General features: G+C 42.3%; 1 non-coding gene across 1 annotated transcript; it reads left to right on the forward strand.

The window, feature by feature from the left end:
• Positions 1–9,206: 9,206 nt before the first annotated feature.
• LOC139011993 (U6 spliceosomal RNA) lies at positions 9,207–9,313 on the forward strand. Its single transcript, XR_011471782.1, has one exon. It is a non-coding gene; the product is annotated as a U6 spliceosomal RNA (small nuclear RNA).
• The last annotated feature ends 11,262 nt before the right edge of the window (positions 9,314–20,575 follow it).

Below are 20,575 nucleotides of genomic sequence, written 5' to 3' on the forward strand. Positions count from 1 at the left end.
AACCAAGCCTCATTTTTGAGGTCTACCTAGTGCCATGTTTTTTCATATTTTTGTTGTTTTCGTTGGTAATTTTGCTGTTTAAATGTTTCCTTAGCATGTTTCTGAAGTGCTCTATGGTATCCCTTAGGCAAAAAGGCTGTGATGTGCCTCACAGAGAAAATGATGTGTTAGACAAGCTTCCTTTGGCCATGAGTTACAATTCTGTTGGCCTTAAGTTTAATATTAGTGACTCACAATAATAATATATTTTTGAACAGTGTGTATTAACTAAGGCATCTTTAAACAGAAACACACAAAACAAGGTTATGGCCCTAGCCAGTTTGGCTCAGTGAATAGAGCGTCGGTCTGTTGGCTGAAGGGTCCCAGGTTCCATTCCGGTCAAGGGCACATGCCTGGATTGCAGGCTCGGTCCCCAGTGGGGGGGGCGTGCAGCAGGCAGCTGATCAATGATTCTCTCTCATCACTGATGTTTCTATCCCTCCCTCTCCCTTCCTCTCTGAAATCAATTTTTTTTTAAAAAAAGAAAATATATATCTTTAAAAAAACAAACAAACAAAAACAAAGTTATATGTTGAGCAGTTGACAAAAATGTTATGACAAAGGAATCTATCCCTTACAGTATTTCCGCTGGGAGCAATGGTTGCTTATTTGGGCAAGTTTATAGACTATAACAACAGTGAATAATGAGAATTGCCTATATTTGCGAAGGCATAGGCAGGATGTAGGGACAGTTCCAAGCTACTAATTATTGTGGGGAGGATGTAGGGACAGTTCCAAGCTACTAATTATTGTTAAGTCCGAAGGGACGAAGTAGTCAGAAGCAGGCAGCCTGGCAATATCCCCTCTCTCCATTGGTCAGTGTTCCCTCCTGTTCAAAGCCAGAGAGAAAGGAGCCCATTGGTGCAGGCCATATATCCTTCCAGGACACAGAGCTGCCGCCTCCACCTACTGACTTTTGAGCCTCTTGCAGGTCCTTTCTGGGGCTGGGAGTTGTCACTTTGCCTGAATCTTTGTCCATCCATTCTTCCCAGGAACCTCGCATGGGGATGCAAATGCTCCCCTCTGGACAATGTCTTACCTCTGATTGAACCGGCCCATGTGTCACCTCAGTCACCCAGTGTTCCCCAACAGCATTTGCACAACCCCCTTCATTGCCTCAGAGCTGAGGTCTCAGCTGCTGCCCCAGGCTGAGTTGTGGGCACCCTGGGAGCCTCTCAATGATACCATAAGGTGGGTGTCATCATCCCCACACGTAAGATGAAGAAATGGGCTCCACACAATGGAAAGATTTCAGAAGCCACCCATCAAATGAGGGGTCAAGTCAGGACTTTAAAAAGTGTGGGGTGCCCCCACCTGGGGATATGCCACTGCCCCCAAGGAATGGTCCAGGTACCTTCCTCCTGAGAACACCTCCTGGGCCACCTTCCAGGCCTACAGAATCTGAATTCCAATGGGCAGAGCTGGGGCTGTGCACTTCTAATGAGCGCCCCAGGGAAGTCTGACGCATGCCAATGTTTGAAATGCGTTTCCTGGAAGGAATATGGGGACATCTGTAATTGTGTCAACAATAAAATGAAAGAAAAAAGAAATGCATTTCCGCCCTGCTGCCAACTTCCCAGGGCCAATTTCTGCACCAGCCACAGTAGACACTAATGGAGGGGCTCGCACAAATGCTTTCATTTTAATATTTTTTTTTAGGTTCTCTTTTCTTAATATGTTTTTATTGATTTTAGAGAGAGAAAGGGAGAGGGAGAGAGATATAGAAACATCAGTGATGAGAGAGAAACGTCATCCATCAGCTGCTTCCTGCACGCCCCCTGCTGGGATTAAGCCCGCAACCTGGGTATGTGCCCTGACTGGGAATCCAACTAGTGATCTCTTGGTTCATGGGTCGATACTCAACCACTGAGCCACACCGACCAGGCATTTTAATTTCTTTTAAAGTCAGAAGAAACATGAATATATAACATGGAACTATAACTTATTTATATAATATACATAGTTTGTCATGCAATATAATTGTATAATTATATACATTAATAATTGTATAATAATCTGAATATTAAAATTATATTTATCTTTATACCAATGCGGTTTTTATCAATATATTTAATTGTGGTAAAATACACATAACATAAAATTTACCATCTTAAGCATTTTTTAAAATATATTTTTTTATTGATTTTAGAGAGATGAAGGGAGAGGGAGAGAAACATAGATTAATTGTGTTCTGCACGCCCCCTACTGGGGATTAAATCTGCAACCTGGGCATGTGCCCTGACCCAGAATCTAACCAGCGACCTCTTGGTGCATGGGGCGATGCTCAACCAACTGAGCCACACCAGCTAGGGCTTAATCATTTTTAAGTGTCCAGTTCAGTGGCATTAAGTACATTTATATTGTTGTGCAGCCATCACCACCATCCATCTCCAGAACTCTTTATCTTGCAAAACTGAAACTCTGTTCTATTAAAAACTAGCTCCCCATCCTCCTGCCTAACCCCTGGCAACTACCATTCTACTTCCTTTCCCTATGATTTGACTACTCTAGGGACCACATATAAGTTATACTGATGCAGTTTTAAAATAATTTTTAAATATTTGTATGAAGGGGCTCACAAAGTCATTCAATTAGTCATTCAGTAACATCCACTGAATCCAGCCACTATGCTAAGCTGTAGGAGCAGGCATATAACAAACATTGGGTAAACATTTGTTACATGAATTAATAAACAGTTAACTTTAAATTTGCAGAGTGTTTCTGTGTGCATTGCCTTATTTTTTTCACACCAACAAAAACAATAATCCTATATAACAAAAGTCTAATATGCTAAGTGTCCAGTTGGCCGTTCAACCAATCAAAGCGTTAATATGCTAATGATATGCTAAGGCTGCTCAACCACTCCCTATGATGTGCACTGACCACCAGGGGGCAGACAGTCAACCAGTCGACCAGTCACTATGACATGCACTGACCACCAGGGGGCAGAGCTCCGACCAGTAGGTTAGCTTGCTGCTGGGGTCCAGTCAATTGGGACTGAGTGAGATAGGCTGGACACACCCTGGAGCCCTCCTTTGGTCTCTCCTTGGCTAGCCAACCTCCCGCATCCCTCCCCAGCCCTGACCATGCACTTGTGGGGTCCCTCGGCCTGGCCTGCGCCCTCTTGCAATCTGGGACTCCTCAGAGATTTCAGAGAGCCAGTTTCAGCCTGATCCCGCAGGCTAGGCCAAGGGACCCCATAGGTGCACAAATTCATGCACCGGGCCTCTAGTTTTTTAATAACATCAAATATCATAGTTCAGTTAGGTAATAAAAAAAAAAACATATTCTTCAAAGCACAATTCCAAATAAGGTCCATACATTTGTGCATTGCCTTATTTAATTTTCCATTTTAGAAATACAAAGAAACAAAATTGAAACTCACTCATAGAGAATAGACTGGTGGTTGCCAGAGGGGCGGGGTTTAGGGTCTGGGTGGAAAAGGTAAAGGGATTAAGAACTACAAACTGGTAGTTACAAAATAGTCCCAGGGATGTAAAGTACAATCATTAATATTGTAATAGCCCAGCCTGTGTGGCTCAGTAGTTGATCGTCCACCAGGTCAGGGCATGAGCTGGGTTGTGGGCTTAATCCCCAGGAGGGGGCGTGCAGGAAGCAACAAATCAATGATTCTCTCTCATCATTGATGTTTCTCTCTCTCTCCCTCTCCTTTCCTCTCTCTAAAATCAATAAAAACATTTTAAAATAATAATAATATTCTGATAACTAAGTATGGTGCCAGCTGGGTACTGGAAATATCAGGGGGAACACTTTACTAAGCACTACGCTGTATATCTTAAACCAATAGAAAACAATATTAAAACTGTAATTGAAATTTCAAAAAAAAAGAAATACAAAGATTCCTTAGTAATCATCTATTTCACTGTCACTTAGCTGGCTTCCTTATTATCTTTCCAGTTTTCCTGGAAAATAAGAGACTGGCAGAGGAGGCAGTACAGCATCATCGGGGAAAGAAGTAGACCTGGGCTTGCTTGACCCTTCGACCCTTCCTAGCTGTGTTACCTTAAGCAACTTGCTTAACCTCTTTGAGCCTCTGTTTTCTCACCGATACAACTGTGGGTAATAGAAGTATCTCTCTCACCAGGTTGCTGTCAGGATTCCTTGAGACAATGCTGTATGTCATTTACCTCAGTGCCTGATATAGAAGGGCGTCTCCATAAGTGGTAAAACACATGCTCAATGTTCTTTATTGAGGGGAGATTCAGGTGACATAAAATTAAATACAGCAACATGATAGGAGTGGTTACTTCAGAGCAAATAGTTTTTCTATTTAGGGTGAGACACAGTCCCATCATAAATACTTCTACCTCAAACTCTAGGACCTCTGGGTGATGAGACGTTCCCTCCCACAAGTCCAATGGCAGTCTTTCGCCAGTAAACCAAGCAGTAAGTTATCTGCCCCATACACATCAAACAAAGCATTGGGAATCAAACAGGAGAGTAATGATTTAAAACCCCTATGATGAAATTGCTCTAGCTAGTTTGACTCAGTGGATAGAGTGTTGGCCTAAGGCAGTGGTTCTCAACCTTCTGGCCCTTTAAATACAGTTCCTAATGTTGTGACCCAACTACAAAATTATTTTTGTTGCTACTTCATAACTGTAATGTTGCTACTGTTATGAAGCGTAATGTAAATATCTGATATGCAGGATGGTCTTAGGCGACCCCTGTGAAAGGGTCGTTCGACCGCCAAAGGGGTGGCGACCCACAGGTTGAGAACCACTGGCTAAGGACTGAAGGGTCCCAGATTTGATTTCAATCAAGGGCACATACCTCAGTTGCAGGCTCAACCCCCGGCCCTGGTTGGGGCCTGTGTAAAAGACAACCAATCGATGTGTCTCTCTCACATTGATGATTCTCTCCTCCTCTTCCTCCTCCTCCTCCTCCTCCTCCTCCTCCTCCTCCTCCTCCTTCTCCTCCTCTTCCTCCTCTCTTCCACTCTCTAGAAATCAATGGAAAAAATACCCTCTGGAGAGGATTGACCAAGAAAATAAAAATAAATAAAATCCCTATGATAAAATGAGAAGAGTTAACACTGAGCAGTCCCTGGTCATTAGCAAATGGCAAATCTTTCCAGGCAGACTATTAAAGAATTTCTTCTCTGGGAATAGAGTGTGCGTCTCTTTAAAAAAAAAAAATATACATATATATATATATATATATATATATTATTGATTTCAGAGAGGACGGGAGAGGAAGAGAGAGATAGAAAGATCAATGATGACAGAGAATCATTGATTGGCTGTCTCCTGCATACTCCCTACTGGGGAGCAAGCAGCAACCCGGCCACACGCCCTCACCAAGAATTGAACCATTACCTCCTGGTTCATAGGTTGATGCTCAATCACTGAGCCAAATCATCCAGGCGAGTGAGCTTCTTTTGCTCAAGAAAAACTCAGGATGTTATTAGAAGGTACTTACTTGCAACTAGTAGATAAATAAGTCTTAAAAATCTAACACACATACAGTAATTATAGAGAACAAAACTGTATTATACGCATTAAACTTGCTAAGATACTAGATCCTAATTGTTCCCACCACTGAAAGAAATGATTCATCATGTAACATGACAGAAGGGTTAGCTAATGCTACAATGGCAATTTTATTGCAACATTAATTTATCAAATTACTAGGTTCTACCAGCATACCCTGGAGATATTGTCAGTTTGGTTCCAAACCATGGCAATAAAGTGAATATCACAATCACATAAATTTTTTGGTTTCTAAGTCCATGTGAAAGTTACATTTACACAATACTGTAGTCTACTAAGTGTGCACTCGCATTATGTCTTATGTACATACCTTAATTAAAAATACTTTATTGCTAAAAAAAATGCTCTCATCTGAAATATGGCACCAATAAAACTAAGAAAATAATCCCGTGTGCAATTGTATTTTTTTTTAAATGAAGAATAAATTTAACCAAGATGGTAAAAGACCTGTACTCAGAAATTTATATGATACTGAAGAAGATACAAATACACAGAGACCCAAGATAGTGGCCTAGATAAACAGAGGTACTTTCATCCTCCCACAACCACATCAAAATTACAACTAAAATACAGAACAACCATCATTCAGAACTGCCTGAAATCTGGCTGATGGAAGTCCTACACCTAGAGAAGTAAAGAAGAAAGCACACCAAGACTGGTAGGAGAGTGGATGCCTGGAACAGGCTGGTCTGACACCCATGCGTGGCTTTTTTCAATTGGGAGGTATATCGCTGCTGCAGAGGACTCCCTTGAGGAGTAAGGGGCCCCAGCCCCACACCAGACCTCCAGCCCACGGTTTCAGAGATGGAAAGAGAAGTCCCCGTAACTTCGGGCTGGGAAAGTGCCTGAGTGACACAGAGGCAGTTGGAGCCCCAAGCAGTTCCTCTTAAAGACCCAGGACACGAACTTCCATGGACTCACTCCCTCTGAGCTCCAGAGCTGGGACAGCAGCTTGAGGGGATCCAGGGGCATACAGAGAGGAACTGGATAGTCTACCATTGGAACAAGAACTAAAGGGTGGCTTTCTCCCAGACAGGGGTGCTTGCAGGGGTCATTGTTCCCATACTGAGACCTCACCTATTGCAGAGCTGACACAGCCATATCTGAGTTTCCATCAGTCTAGCTCACAATGTTAGCTCCACCCTGGTGATTCCCTGAGACCCTGCCCCATTCCATTTGCAGCCTCACCCAAGCTGTTTGCAGCAGCTTTTCTGGATGAATGGCTTGTCCCGGTTCAGGCTTCATACTCTCCTAAAATTTCTCAAATAAGCAGCACTTATCTATCAATAAGTAACCCAAGACAGTTTGGCCTTGCCTGGGCACTTCTACACCCAACACAAGTAACAACCATCTGCAAATATCTCTGTAGTTCCTGCTGGGTGGCCCCAAACAGTGGCTGACTTTGCACCTCCTGGGAGGCCCAGAGCCAGTGCTCCCAGTGGATAGCTTCAGGCCACAGCAGATTACAACTCTACATATCCACAAGCGACACACTCAAGGAGCAGACACAGTGAGCACCAAAGCCCCACTGAAGCAAGTCTTGATCTATAGGGGTGTCTCCTGCACAGTAGCTCTCCCACTGTAGTCGCAGCTGGTCCTCACAGCCAATTGGCGTGGAGGTCATTAGCCCTCAGTGACGCCAACAGCAATCAAGGCTCACCTACAACAAGACTGTGCACACAGCCCACACAGGGGTGCACCTAGAGTGCCAAGCACAGGTGACTGGGGAGGCTGAGCCACTGGGCCTTACAAGATACCTACTACACAAGGCCAATTTCAGGAGACATAGCAGCTCTACCTAATGTGTAGAAACAAACATAGGGAAGCAGCCAAAATGCAGAGACAAAGAAACATGAAATGAAAGAACGGAAAAAATCTCCAGAAAAAGAACTAAATGAAATGGAAGCAAGCAAACTACCAGATCAGCAGTCACCAACCTTTTGGACCTCACTGACCACCAGTAGTCATCAGATCACCAGTTGGAGACACTGTACTAGATATAGAGTTCAAAACAATGGTTAATTAGGTTGCTCAAGGATCTTAATGAGAGCTTCAAGGGACTTAGTGAGACTTTCAAGGATCTTAGTGAGAATTTCAAAGACATGAAAAAGGACCAGTCAGAAATGAAGGATGAACTGACTGAAATAAAGAAGAATTTATAGGGCTCCCATAGGAGAGTAGAGGATTTTGATAATCAAATAAATGATTTGGAATATGAGAAAGCAAAAACACCCAACCAGAAGAGCAAAAAGAAAAAAAAAAGAATCCCAAATATGAAGATAGTGTAAGGAGCCTCTGGGACAACTTCAAGTGTAACAACATTCACATTATGGGGGTGCCAGAAGGAGAATAGAGAGAGCAAGATATTGAAAATGTATTTGAAGAATTAATGACAGAAAACTTAACATACATGGTGAAAGAAATAGACTTACAACTTCAGGAAGTTCAGAGAGTCCCAAAAAAGAGGAACCCAAAGAGGACCACTCCAAGACACATAATTAAAATGTCAAAGGTTAAAGACTAAGAGAGAATTTTTAAAAGAGTAACAGAAAAGCAGTTAGGAAGAAGAAGAAGAAGAGGGAGAAGAAGAAGAAGAAGAAGAAGAAGAAGAAGAAGAAGAAGAAGAAGAAGAAGAAGAAGAAAAAGGTCAAGTATATGAACAAAAAAATGGCAATAAATACATATCTATCAACAATTGAATCTAAAAATCAAAATAAATGAACAAGGAATCTAATGAGCAAAATAAAATAGAACCAGAGGCACAGAAACATGGAACAGGCTGATAAGTCTCAGAGGGAAGGGGGGAGGAGAGGCAAAAAGAGATTAACCAAAGAACTTATATGCATATTTACCTATGGAAACAGACAGTAGGGTGATGAAGGCCTGGGGTAGGATGGGAACTGGATGGAGGGGGGCAATGGGAGTAAAAAGAGAGGCATTTTAATACTCTCAACAATAAAGATTTTAAGAAAAGAAAATACAAATAAATGAAAGCATATAGCATGCTCATAAATGGAAAGAATTAACATCATTAAAATGTCCATACTACTGGAAGAAGTCTATCAATTCAACGCAATCCCTATCAAGGTACCATTGGCGTTTTTCATAGAACTGGAACAAATATTCCAAAAATGTATGTGGAGCCACAAAAGACCCTGAATAGCCAAAGCAATATTGAGAAGGAAGAACAAAGTTGGAGGTATCATTCTACATAATATAAAACTATACTACACAGCCATAGTAATCAAAACAGCATAGTATTGGCATAAAAACAGACATATAGATCAATGGAAAAAAGAGAGAGCCCAGAAATAAACCCATGCCTATATGGTCAATTAGTATGTGACAGAAGATGCAAAAAAGATACAGTGGATTAAAGAAAATCTATTCAATAAATGGTGTAGGGAAAACTGGACAGATACATGCAAAAAAAAATGAAAGTAGACTACTTTCTTGCACCATATACAAGAATAAACTTGAAATGGATTTAAGATTTAAATGTAAGACACAAAACCATAAAACTCCTTATAAATAGGCTGTAAACTCTCTGATATTAATTGTAGCAATATTTTTTCTGATCTACCTCCACAGGCAAGGGAAACAAAGGAAAAAAAGCAAACAAATGAGACTACATTAAACTAAAATGGTTTTTCAGTGCTCGCTTCGGCAGCACATATACTAAAATTGGAACAATACAGAGAAGATTAGCATGGCCCCTGTGCAAGGATGACACACAAATTTGTGAAACGTCCCATGTTAAAAATTTTAAAAAAAGGTTTTTCACAGTAAAGAAAACCATGAACACAATGAAAAGACAACCCACTGAATGAGAGAACATATTCACCAATGATACAACTGACAAGGGGTTAATATCCAAAATTTCTATATATAAAAAAAAAAAAAACACTAAAAAAATAAATAAATAATTTTTTAAGAGATCCAATTTAAAAATGAGCAGAGGATCTGAATAGACACTTCTCCAAAGAGGTCATACACCAAGGCTACTCTCTGTGCTTCTTGGACTTGTAAATCTATTTCTTTCAACAGGTATAGGAAATATTCTCTCACTATTTCCTCAAATAGGTTTTCAATATCTTGCTCTCTCTCTCTCTCTTTCTCCATCTGGCATCCCCTGTAGCGTGAATGTTGGTACACTTGAAGTTGTCCCAGAGGCTCCTTACACTATCTTCATATTTGGGGATTCTTTTTTCTTTTTGCTCTTCTGATTGGGTGGTTTTTCCTTCCTCATATTTGAAATCATTGATTTGATTCTCAGAATCTTCTAATCTACTATGGAATCCCTTTAAATTCTTCTTTATTTCAGTTAGCGTATGCTTAATTTCTGATTGGCCCTTTTTCATGTCTTTGAAATTCTCACTAGGATCCTTGAAAGTCTTACTAGTCTCTTGAAGCTCTCATTAATTCCCTTGAAGCTCTCATTAAGTCCCTGAAGCTCTCATTAAGATCCTTGAGCAACATTATAACCATTGTTTTGAACCCTGTATCCAGTAATTTGCCTGCTTCCATTTCTTTCGTTTGAGACATGTTTCTTTGTCTCTGCATTTTGGCTGCTTCCCTATGTTTGTTTCTACACATTAGGTAGAGCTGCTATGTCTCCTGGAATTGGCCTTCTGTGGTAGGTGTCTTGTAGGGTCCAGTGGCTCAGACACCCCAGTCACCTGAGCTGGGCACTCTAGGTGCACCCCTGTGTGGGCTGTGTGCACAGTCTTGTTGTAGGTGAGCCTTGATTACTATTGGAGTCACTGGGAGGAATTGGCCTCCAGGTCAATTGGCTGTGAGGACCAGCTGTGACTACAGTGGGAGAGCTACTGTGCAGGAGATGCCCCTATAGATCAGGATTTGCTTCAGTGGGGCTTTGGTGCTCACTGAGTCTGCCCCTTGAGTGTGTCACTTGTGGATATGTAGAGTCGTAATCTGCTGTGGTCTGAAGCTATCCACTGGGAGCACTGGCTCTGAGGCCTCCCAGGAGGTGCAAAGTCAGCCACTGTCTGGGGCTACCCAGCAGAAGCTACAGAATGATCTTCAGATGTCTGCTACTTGTATTGGGCTTGGAAGCCCTCAGACGAGGCCCAGCTGTGAAGCAAGGTAGACTGGTGCTAGTGCCAAGTCTTGGGCCTCTTATTGATACATATGGGGCATGCTGATGTCAGCTGCTGCTTGTTTAAGGGATTTTAGGAAATCTGAAGCCTGAACCAGGACAAGCCATTCATATGGAAAAGCCACTGCAAACAGCTTTGATGCAGCTGCAAATTGGATGGGGTGGGGTCTCAGGGAATCACCAGGCAAACAGTGTAAGCCAGGCCGATAGAAACTCAGATATGGCTGCCAGTCAACTCTGTGGCAGAGGAGGTCTCAGCACAGGAACAATGACTCCTGCAAGCACCCCCATCTAGGAGAAAGCTGCCCCTGAGTTTCTGCCCCCATGCCAGACAATCCAGTTCCTCTCTGAATGTCCTAAGTTCCTTTCAAGCCTCTGCCCCAGCATTGGAGCCCAGAAGTATCAAGTCCAAGTAATTCATTTGCCAGCCCTTTAAGAGGAACTCCCTGGGTCTCCAGTATCCTCCGTGTCACTCAGCCACAATCCCTGCTGGTTTTTACAGCCCGAAGTTACCGGGACTTCTCTTCCCAGCACTGAAACCCTGTGTTATGGGATCTGGTGTGGGTCTGGGACTCCTTGCTCCTCACAAAGGCATCTGCAGTCACAATATCTCTCCCGGTTTTAAAAAAAACACCAACGCGATGTCGAGCTAGCCATTCTTCACCTCTGCCCCTCCTACCAGTCTCTCTGTGCTTTCTTCTTTACGTTTCTAGTTGTAGAACTTCCATTCTGCTAGATTTCAGGTGGTTCTGAATGATGGCTGTTCTGTATTTTACTTGTAATTTTGATGTGATTGTGAGAGGCAGCAAGTACCGGTGTTTATTTACCCTGCCTTCTTGGTTCCTTCTAGTCATTTTTATATTCAAAACCTATATAATTTTATTAACCAATGTCGCCCCAGTAAATTCAGTAAAAATTTAAATAAATAAGTAAATAAGATGAGGTATTCCTGTATCCCTGAAACTGACACAATGTTATATGTCAATTGTAGCTCAGTTCTTGTAATGGTTTAAAAAAAAAAAAAAAAAAAACAGGAATAAATTTGAAAGCTTAAAACGTATTTTGTTTTGTTAACTTGCAAGAGTCTCACCTTCAGAGAACTTGCTCTCAAAAATAAGATTTGATGCATATGAGCATGACCAATGGACACAGACAATAGCGGGGTGGGGACACGTGCTGGGGGGCAGGAGCGGGCAGGGAAAGGTCAATGGGGGTCAATGGGAGAAAAAGGAGACATATATAATACTTTCCACAATAAAGAATTTAAAAATAATAATAATAATAACAATAATAATATTAATATTTGACATGTATTTAAAAGCTAAACCCACAAAAGTTTGGTTATTATGTTCAACATTCTAATTGGTGGAGGAAAAATAGTAGTTCCTCACTGTGGTCCTGTGTAGGTGCCAGTACTGCAAAATATCAGCAAAGCAAGTACATTGTTTTCTTTTAAGAAGTCAGCAACATATGGGCCTGTATTATCTATTGCTATGAAGAAATTATCCAAAAACTCAGTGGCTTGAAACAACACTTATTATCTCTCAGTCCTCTTACGAAGCCGAAGTCAAGATAGCAGGTGGGGCTGTGGTCTCACTGGAAAGCTTGACTGGGGGAGGTTGCTCTTCCAGCCTCACTCACAAGGGTGTGACCGGATTCAGCTCCTCACAAGCTATTGGCCAGAGACTGCCCTCCATTCCTTTCACATGGGCCTCCCCAACATGCAGCTCATGTCCTCAACATGCGAAAACCAAGGCAAGTTAGGAGATGATCTTTGAGACGAGAGTCCACTATTCTCCCAGGTTGTCACCTGAATAAACCTCTTTCCTTTTGCACCAGAAAAAAAAAAAAAGGCAAGTGAGACAAACCAGGGAGAGAACACAGCCAAAGTCATTGGCTTTTTGTAATCTAATCTCAGAAGATACCTCCTGTCACTGTTGTCATATTCTATTCATTAGAGGTGAGTCACTTCGTTCACCAGATAAATAGAAGGGACACTTCTAATGAAAGACTCAGTGAAATATAACCAGAAGCAATGAAACAGACATCAATACATCAGTGGAGTGAGAAAAACAACAAGTAACAGAAGGCTTAATGAGGATACATACAAGATGGAGAGGCTCAGCTTGGACAAAGCAGTCACATTAATTGAAAGAGTGGTCCTTATGTGGGGAAAGCCAGATTCTGTATGGAGCAGCTGCTCTCAGAAGGAAAGAGTAATGAGCCCTAGCCAGTTTTATTCAACGGTTAGAGCTTGAGCCTGTGGACTGAAAGGTCATGGGTTCAATTTCAGTCAAGGGCACATACCTTGGTTGCAGGCTCGATCCCCCACCCTGATCAGGGTGCATGTGGGAGGCAACCAGTCAGTGTGTCCCTCTCGCATCAATGTTTCTCTTTCTCTCTGTCTCTCCCCCTCCCTTCCATTTTCTCTAAAAAAAATCAATGGTAACAATTATCCTCTGGTGAGGATTAGCAAAAAAAAAAAAAAAAAAAGAATGAAAGAATAATTAATTCCTGTCAAGGTATTAGCCTTTCAGCCTCCAGGGACTTACTCAGTTAGCAGTTCTATTTTCAGAAGCAGAGGATAATCCCATGATTTGATCTCACCATTTAAAATCTAGTAAGTGGATGAAAGAAGGTGAAGGGAACAGCCAAAGAACATATATTCATAACTCATAGACACAGACAACAGTGTGGTGATGACCAGAGGGAAGGGGGTGAGGGCTAGGTGGAGATGGGCAAAGGGTGGGGAGGGAGAGAAATGGGGACATCTATAAACATCAATAACAAAAATAAAGTTAAAAATAAAATCTAGTAAATATATTTATCAAACAAAAAAAGAAGTATATCACTAGGTCCAGTCCACATTCAAGGTGAGCAGGTCACACAATGGGAGTGAGAAAACCAGGAGATGGGACCGTAGAGAGCAATGTTAGAAGCTGCCTATCACAGGCCCCAATATTTAATCTATTTAGAGTTTAGTGTTAAGCAAAACTATTGAGCAGTTTAAGAAAAGACCAGATACACTTTTTTTGTGTAGTTTTCTCAGGATGCAAGAGATTTTCTCAGTGTCATGTGTGATATGCATGTTTAGGCATGATGAGAATTTGGATAAGCTAAGGGTGGATTTAAAGTTTTACTTTTCTACTTCATTTCTTCTCTTTTAGAGAAATTTCCTTGACCACTATCCTCCATGACTTCTGGCTTTGCTTCTGGAGGGTCTTCCTTGTCCACCCCTCTCCAAAAATACATCTTAAGTGGGCATAAGAGATGAAACCTTGGGGAGGGAGGGTGCAGAGTTCAAAGTTCACTTCCTCCTAGGGTAGATTTAGAGCCAGAGATGTTTCAGGGTTTGAACAATCATAGGCAATTCTATTGTAATCCAGTAGCAATTTTTCCAGTAGCAATTTTCCACCCAGGCACCTTTTCATACACTGGCTGGGATTCTATCTCACTCATCTGTTCCCATCTCTTTGCTCATCCATTTCTGAACATGAAAACATGTTTTTGACTTCTTTTGAAGAGTAAGCACAATTGCCATTTCTGCTAGTTCATGTCATTAATACATGATCATTAGTCTTTTATCTTCATCTCATGCCTCATTAACAGCACAACAGCCATCATTCATTGCTATTAAATCATGGCATCCCTCAGCATTTTGAACCAGGTCCCTCCCAGGAGACTTGGCTCAGTCTATTGATAGTACCAGTTCATGGCCACCTCCATCCTCTCTTTCCTTCACCCTCATCATGAAGAAGACATGCAGTGCACTCACCACACAGTTTCCAAAACATCAGCCGGCTGACTAGAGCCAATCTTCCTGTGTGGAGTGAAGAGGCAGGTGTCCTGAGTGTGGCAGGGCCTTGTCCAGGTCACCAACCAGCTGGTGAAGATTAATGAAGAGTCTGCAGCTGCTGTCCAGGTCATGGATGTTGGCCATCTCAACTAGGAAGTGATGTTGAAGAGAAAAGAATTAATCCAAGAGGCATTTAGGAAGTGATTTAGAGTTCTTTCTAAATAACAGACACTTTTCTAAGTACTTTGAACTCCTGACAACACTCAAATAAGGTGAGAATTTCTATCTCTTCTTTACAGAACAAGAACACTGAGCCACTAAGGTTTTATAATTCAAGTTACTGAGGTAAAGCATACAACCCAAATATACTGATTCTGAAGCCTATGTCTTTGACCATTATGCTGTCATGCCTTCTGCTCAATTATCTGCTTGCCATACAGTGAAGGTTGCCCACTTATTTGCATCCCTTCCACCTGTACCCACTTACACACATACACACAATCACATACAAATACACTCACATCTACAGCAAATTGGTAGATGGAAGCAACTGAAACATAGATGCCCCAGAGTGGACCAGGCCAGAAAATGCCAAAATGAAAGAAAGAGAAAGGAAGAAAGAAAGAAAGAAAGAAAGAAAGAAAGAAAGAAAGAAAGAAAGAAAGAAAGAAAGAAAGAAAGAAAGAAAGAAAGAAAGAAAGAAAAGAAGAAAGAAAGGAAGGAAGGAAGGAAGGAAGGAAGGAAGGAAGGAAGGAAGGAAGGAAGGAAGGAAGAAAGAAAGAAAGAAAGAAAGAAAGAAAGAAAGAAAGAAAGAAAGAAAGAAAGAAAGAAAGAAAGAAAGAAAGAAAGGAGAAAAGAAAAGAAAAGAAAAGAAAAGAAAAGAAAAGAAAAGAAAAGAAAAGAAAAGAAAAGAAATGGGGGGCTTGGCTACTCTCTCTGGCCCAAATGGAAACCCCATACCCATTAAACAGTCCATTCTTTCCTACCAGTCCTTGCAACCACGACTCTGGATTTCATTCTGTCTCTATAGATCGGTCTATTCTTATTCACAATAACCAAAAGGTGGAAGCAACACAAATGCCTATCAATGGATGAGTGCATAAACAAAACATGGTCTAGCTATACAATGGGATTTTTAAAAAAATATACACATTGTTTATTTTTTACAGAGAGGAAGGAAGAGGGATAGAGTGTTAGAAACATCAATGAGAGAGAAACATCAATCAGCTGCCTCCTACACACCCCCTACTGGGGATGTGCCTGCAACCAAGGTACATGCCCTTGACCGGAATCAAACCTGGGACCCTTCAGTCCACAGGCCAACGCTCTATCCACTGAGCCAAACCGGTTAGGGCTACAATGGGATATTATTCAAGACTGAAGCTCTGACATATGCTACACTATGGATGGTTCTGGAAAGCATGCTCAGCTAAAGGAGCCAGACACAAAAAGCCACATATTATGTGTTGTCACAGGATTTTTAAAAGCCTCAGATGACTGTGATGTCATATAAGCAAAGCTTTCGGACCACTGCCTTACACTCTACAATAAAAGATTTATGCCCAGGCCTTGTAGAGAAGGTCAGAGAGAGAACTCTTCGGTTTCCAAACCTGCTTCAGGTCACCTTGAGCAACTTGGGCGGCTCACTTATTCTGCTGAGCTCATGTGACATTGTCAGGCTGGAGTTGAGAGAATAGCTAAGCCCTTTTTTAAAAAATTTATTTTTCTTTGATCTGAGTCTTTGGTCAAAAGGAAGGAAAATAAGAGGACTCAGGAGTCAGAGAGCTGCCACTTTTGAGCCAACTTACTTAACTTTTCTAACCCTGTTTTCTCCGTGCAATCTCACAGTCATCAGGACCAAAGTTCCCATCCTTCAAATGCTCGGAGTGGGTGCCTGAGAAACGAACGCTGCTTGCCTGTGCTCCCTGTTCTATTGCAAGCTCAGTGGTTTGCAAAATGTAAAGATGTTCTGAAATGGAAGGAACTCTTGGTAAACATGGGCGTCTTCCCTGACTGTGGCTGATAAAATCCTGTTGAACGAGATACCAACTAAGTCTTGTCTTGTCGGGTGCCCTGGGTTATTTACCCTTCGAGGGAGCCTGGAATGACAAGAAGTTTCTACATCTTTAAGCAACACCACCTCCTTTCATCACAATGAGTTCTCACTGCTGCAGCTCCACAGGCAAAGGGTGCCTCGGAGGTCAGGACGTGAGGTTCAAAGGGAACCATGGGCTGGTGACACAAATGAAAATAGAGGCATTGAGCAAGGAAAGGGATCAATTGCTGCAAAGATGAGTTCATGCATGTGTCCAGGGGGTGAGCATGAACTCTTGGGTACATGCCATTCTCTGGCAGTGTGTGAGAGCAGGACATGCCAACCATGCCTGTAAACTCACAGAAAAGTGGTGCCCAGGAAGCAAGTGCATGTTCAATGAAGCATCCCCCCTCACTTTTCTGCAGAACAGTCAGAGAGGCTGAGCAGCTTGGGAACAGGGCACCCTCACCCACATCTGCCTGAGAAATAAGTTTCTCTCAGGTTTGGGATGTCATTGCTGAATGCAATTGTGAACAGTGTCACCCATACCTGGGTATCAATCTTTTACTGATTGAAACGCAATATAGTATAAGGCAGTGCTTCGAAAGCTTTGGTGAACATCACAGCCACCTGAAGCTTCTAAAAATCCTATGACACCACATGCTATGTGGCCTTTTGTGTCTGGCTTCTTTAGCTGAGCATAATGCTTTCAAGATCCATCAACAGTGTAGCATAGGCCCTACCCAGTTTGGCTCAGTAGATAGGGCCTCAGCCTGCGGACCAAAGAGTCCCAGGTTTGATTACTGTCAAGAGCACATGCCTCGGTTGTAGGCTACTTCTCGGCCCAGACCCTGGTCAGGGCTCATGCAGGAGGCAACCAATCGATGTGTTTCTCTCACATCGATGTTTCTCTTTGTCTTTCCCTTTCTCTTCCACTCTCTAAAATTAGTAGGAAAATATCTTTGGGTGAGGATTTAAAAAAAAATAGTATAGCATATATCAGAGCTTTATTCTTTTTTATATTTTGAACTAGAGGCCCAGTGCACAAATTCGTGCACCTTGAAAGGAACTGTGGGCTGCGAGGCTGCGGTAGCACAGGGGCGGGTCTCGGCCCATTCTCTGCACCCCCGCCCGGCCCCTCCCACCTCGGCCCCCAGCCCCCTGTCTACTTGCAGCCCTGCTCCCTCCACTGCTCCCATGTGCTGATGGCGCTGGCCTCACTTCCACCCACTGAAGGCGCAGAGCCTTGGTCTGACACCCTCGCTCACCTGCTCCACCATCCCGCCGCGGCCAACACCCGCCATGTTCCGCACACACCCCTGGTGGTCAGCTGACGTCATAGCGGCCGGTTGTTCAGATGGTCTGCCATTTGGTCTATTTGCATATTAGCTTTTTATTGTATAGGATAATATCCCATTATATGGATAGACCACATTTTGTTTATGCACTTACCCATTGGTGCACATCTGGGTGCTTCCATATTTGGTTATTGTGAATAAGAATAGGCCAATCTATAGACAGAATGAACCTAGAGTAATGGCTTCAAGGGTAAATATATGTTATGCATGGCCTCAGCCCCAACTAAATCAGATCTCTAGTGATGGGAGCCAGGCATTAATTTTTTAAAACTCCCTCAGTGATTCCAATGTGCAGCCAAGTTGGAGAACCAGTAGTATAAAGGAAAGAAGAAGCAGCCCTGTAAAGTAAGCACCTACACTTCCCAAGACTTAGTTTGAGTGCAATTTCCCCCAAGACCCACCCCAACCATCTTAGTCGTTCTCCATCACCTCATCTTGTCTATTTCCATTGTAAACACGTGTCACCATCTGAATTATCTTATTTATTCAGTTTCTCTCTGTCATTCTACCTTGCAACACATTCCATTCACCTGGGTTCCTTTTTTTAAAATACCACTGTCGCCCTAACCGGTTTGGCTCAGTGGATAGAGCATCGGCCTGCGGACTGAAGGGTCCCAGGTTCGATTCCGGTCAAGGGCATGTACCTTGGTTGCGGGCACATCCCCAGTAGGGTGTGTGCAGGAGGCAGCTGATCAATGTTTCTCATTCATTCATGTTTCTAACTCTCTATCCCTCTCCCTTCCTCTCTGTAAAAAAATCAATAAAATATTTTTTTTAAATAAAAAATAAAATAAAATAAAATACCACTGTCAGGACCCCACCTTGATAACTTAAATCAGAATCTTCTGGAGGAGGAACCAGGCATCTGTATTTTTAAGAACCCCCCCCAAGCAATTGCATCGTGCAGCCATGGAAGAGAAACACTGCCCTGATACCTGTTTTCATGAAGACCATGTGTCCACAGCTCCAAAACCATGGTCTCACCCAGAGCCTGTCCAATGGTCAGATGATGTGAGGTCACCTCACAGTAATCATTTTGTTTTATCCTCAGAACAGTTCTCAAAATAGGTTTTAACAGGTAAGGCAATTTTGGCTTAGAACAGTTCATGATCAGCCTGCAGCCAAGCCACAATGGGAACATAGTCCATTCTGCTTTCTGTGCTGGGCCAGGTCAAGGGTATCCCCTAGGCTTCCAGAGCCCCCTGTACCCTTACCTCAGCACTGGTCACCTTAACCTCTAGGGCTATCTGGATCCCCCATGAGAGCTCCATGAAGATAGTTCACTATAAGAAAATAAAACACTCAAATTTCATCAAGTAATAAAAGTAGGCATCTATTAAATTAGTAATAATCGATATAATTTATCAATTTAATTAGTTGATTAATTAACTTACAGTTGTTCCCATCCATGGTGAACCATTCTTTTCTCCTTACCATTCTGGTTCATGCCCCACTAAGATTTCTTGAGCATCTATTCTTGAGCCCCCTTCCACACCCAAAACTTATGTTAGATGTTTCCATACTATAGTTGTAATGGCGGAGGTAGTGTTATTCCCAGTTTATACCCATAGGGTTAGGGAACACAAGTGTCAATTCTGACAACACCAGGCATTTATGAGCCATGCCAGGTGCCAAGTAACCGACAGCTATACATGCGTAAGTCGATGCAGAGATGCGGATTCGGGGAGAAACTGCCCCGTCCGGTGCCTGAGTTACCTTGAAACAAAAGGAAGACTTGGGGGGATGACAATGTCCCAGATTTTTCTGTTTGTTTGTTATTGTAGTAAAATAGACGTAATATAAAAGTTACCATTTTTACCATTTTTAAGTTTACAGTTCAGTGGCATGAAGTATGTTCGCATTATTGTATAACCATCACCACTGTCCACCTACCGAACTTTTTTATCTTGCAAAACTGATACTCTGTCCCCATGGAACAGTAACTCCCCACCCCCCTCCCCCAATCCCTAGCACTCAACATTCTACTTTCTCTCTCTATGAATTTGACTTGTCTAGAGACCTCATATAAGTGGAATCAGACAATATATGTCCTTATGTGTCCGTCTTCTTTCACTTAGCATAATGTCCTCAAGGGTCATCTGTGTTGTATTACAGCCCCAACAGGTCCAGGGGTTCCCGAAGGTGTGGACGGAGTCGGCGAAGAAGGAATGACATGGAGACAGTGTTCAGTTGATCAGCATAGCGAGGTTCTTCCTTTATTCTCCTGTTACATCTGTATTTATACCATTTGATTTTAATCCTATCCATTCTATTCCAAAGGTTAGGGCATTTGTTATCTTCCAAGGTCACAACTCTATTGTTCTGTTAAGCTACAAGGAAGTAACTGAAGGAGATTATCCTAAGTAAAGATTATGTAGCTTAAGCATGATTGTTCGTAGTTAAAGTGATTAACTACTCGCCTGGCACTTAGTTAAGGGGTTTTACTGATTCCCTTCCTTAGTCCTGTTAATCCCTAACTCCAGGGAAAAATCCCCACCTGGGGAAACAACCTTTCCCGGAGAGGTGACCTTGGTTAAAACACATAGCGCTAAGAAGGGTAGCAAACATATTAAGAACAGTATGCCATATACGCCAGGTCCCTTGAAACATATGCTGTGCAGATGTTTCTTCCCTGCAGCGACTGTGTCAAGCAGCAAGGATGGACTGGCTTCCGGCAAATTCCCCCTTTTTTATTTTTTAAATGATATCGCGTGT

This window comes from Myotis yumanensis, unplaced genomic scaffold (assembly GCF_028538775.1).
Source record: "Myotis yumanensis isolate MYYU_CA2020_CCGP unplaced genomic scaffold, mMyoYum1.0.hap1 SCAF_5, whole genome shotgun sequence".
NCBI lineage: Eukaryota > Metazoa > Chordata > Mammalia > Chiroptera > Vespertilionidae > Myotis > Myotis yumanensis.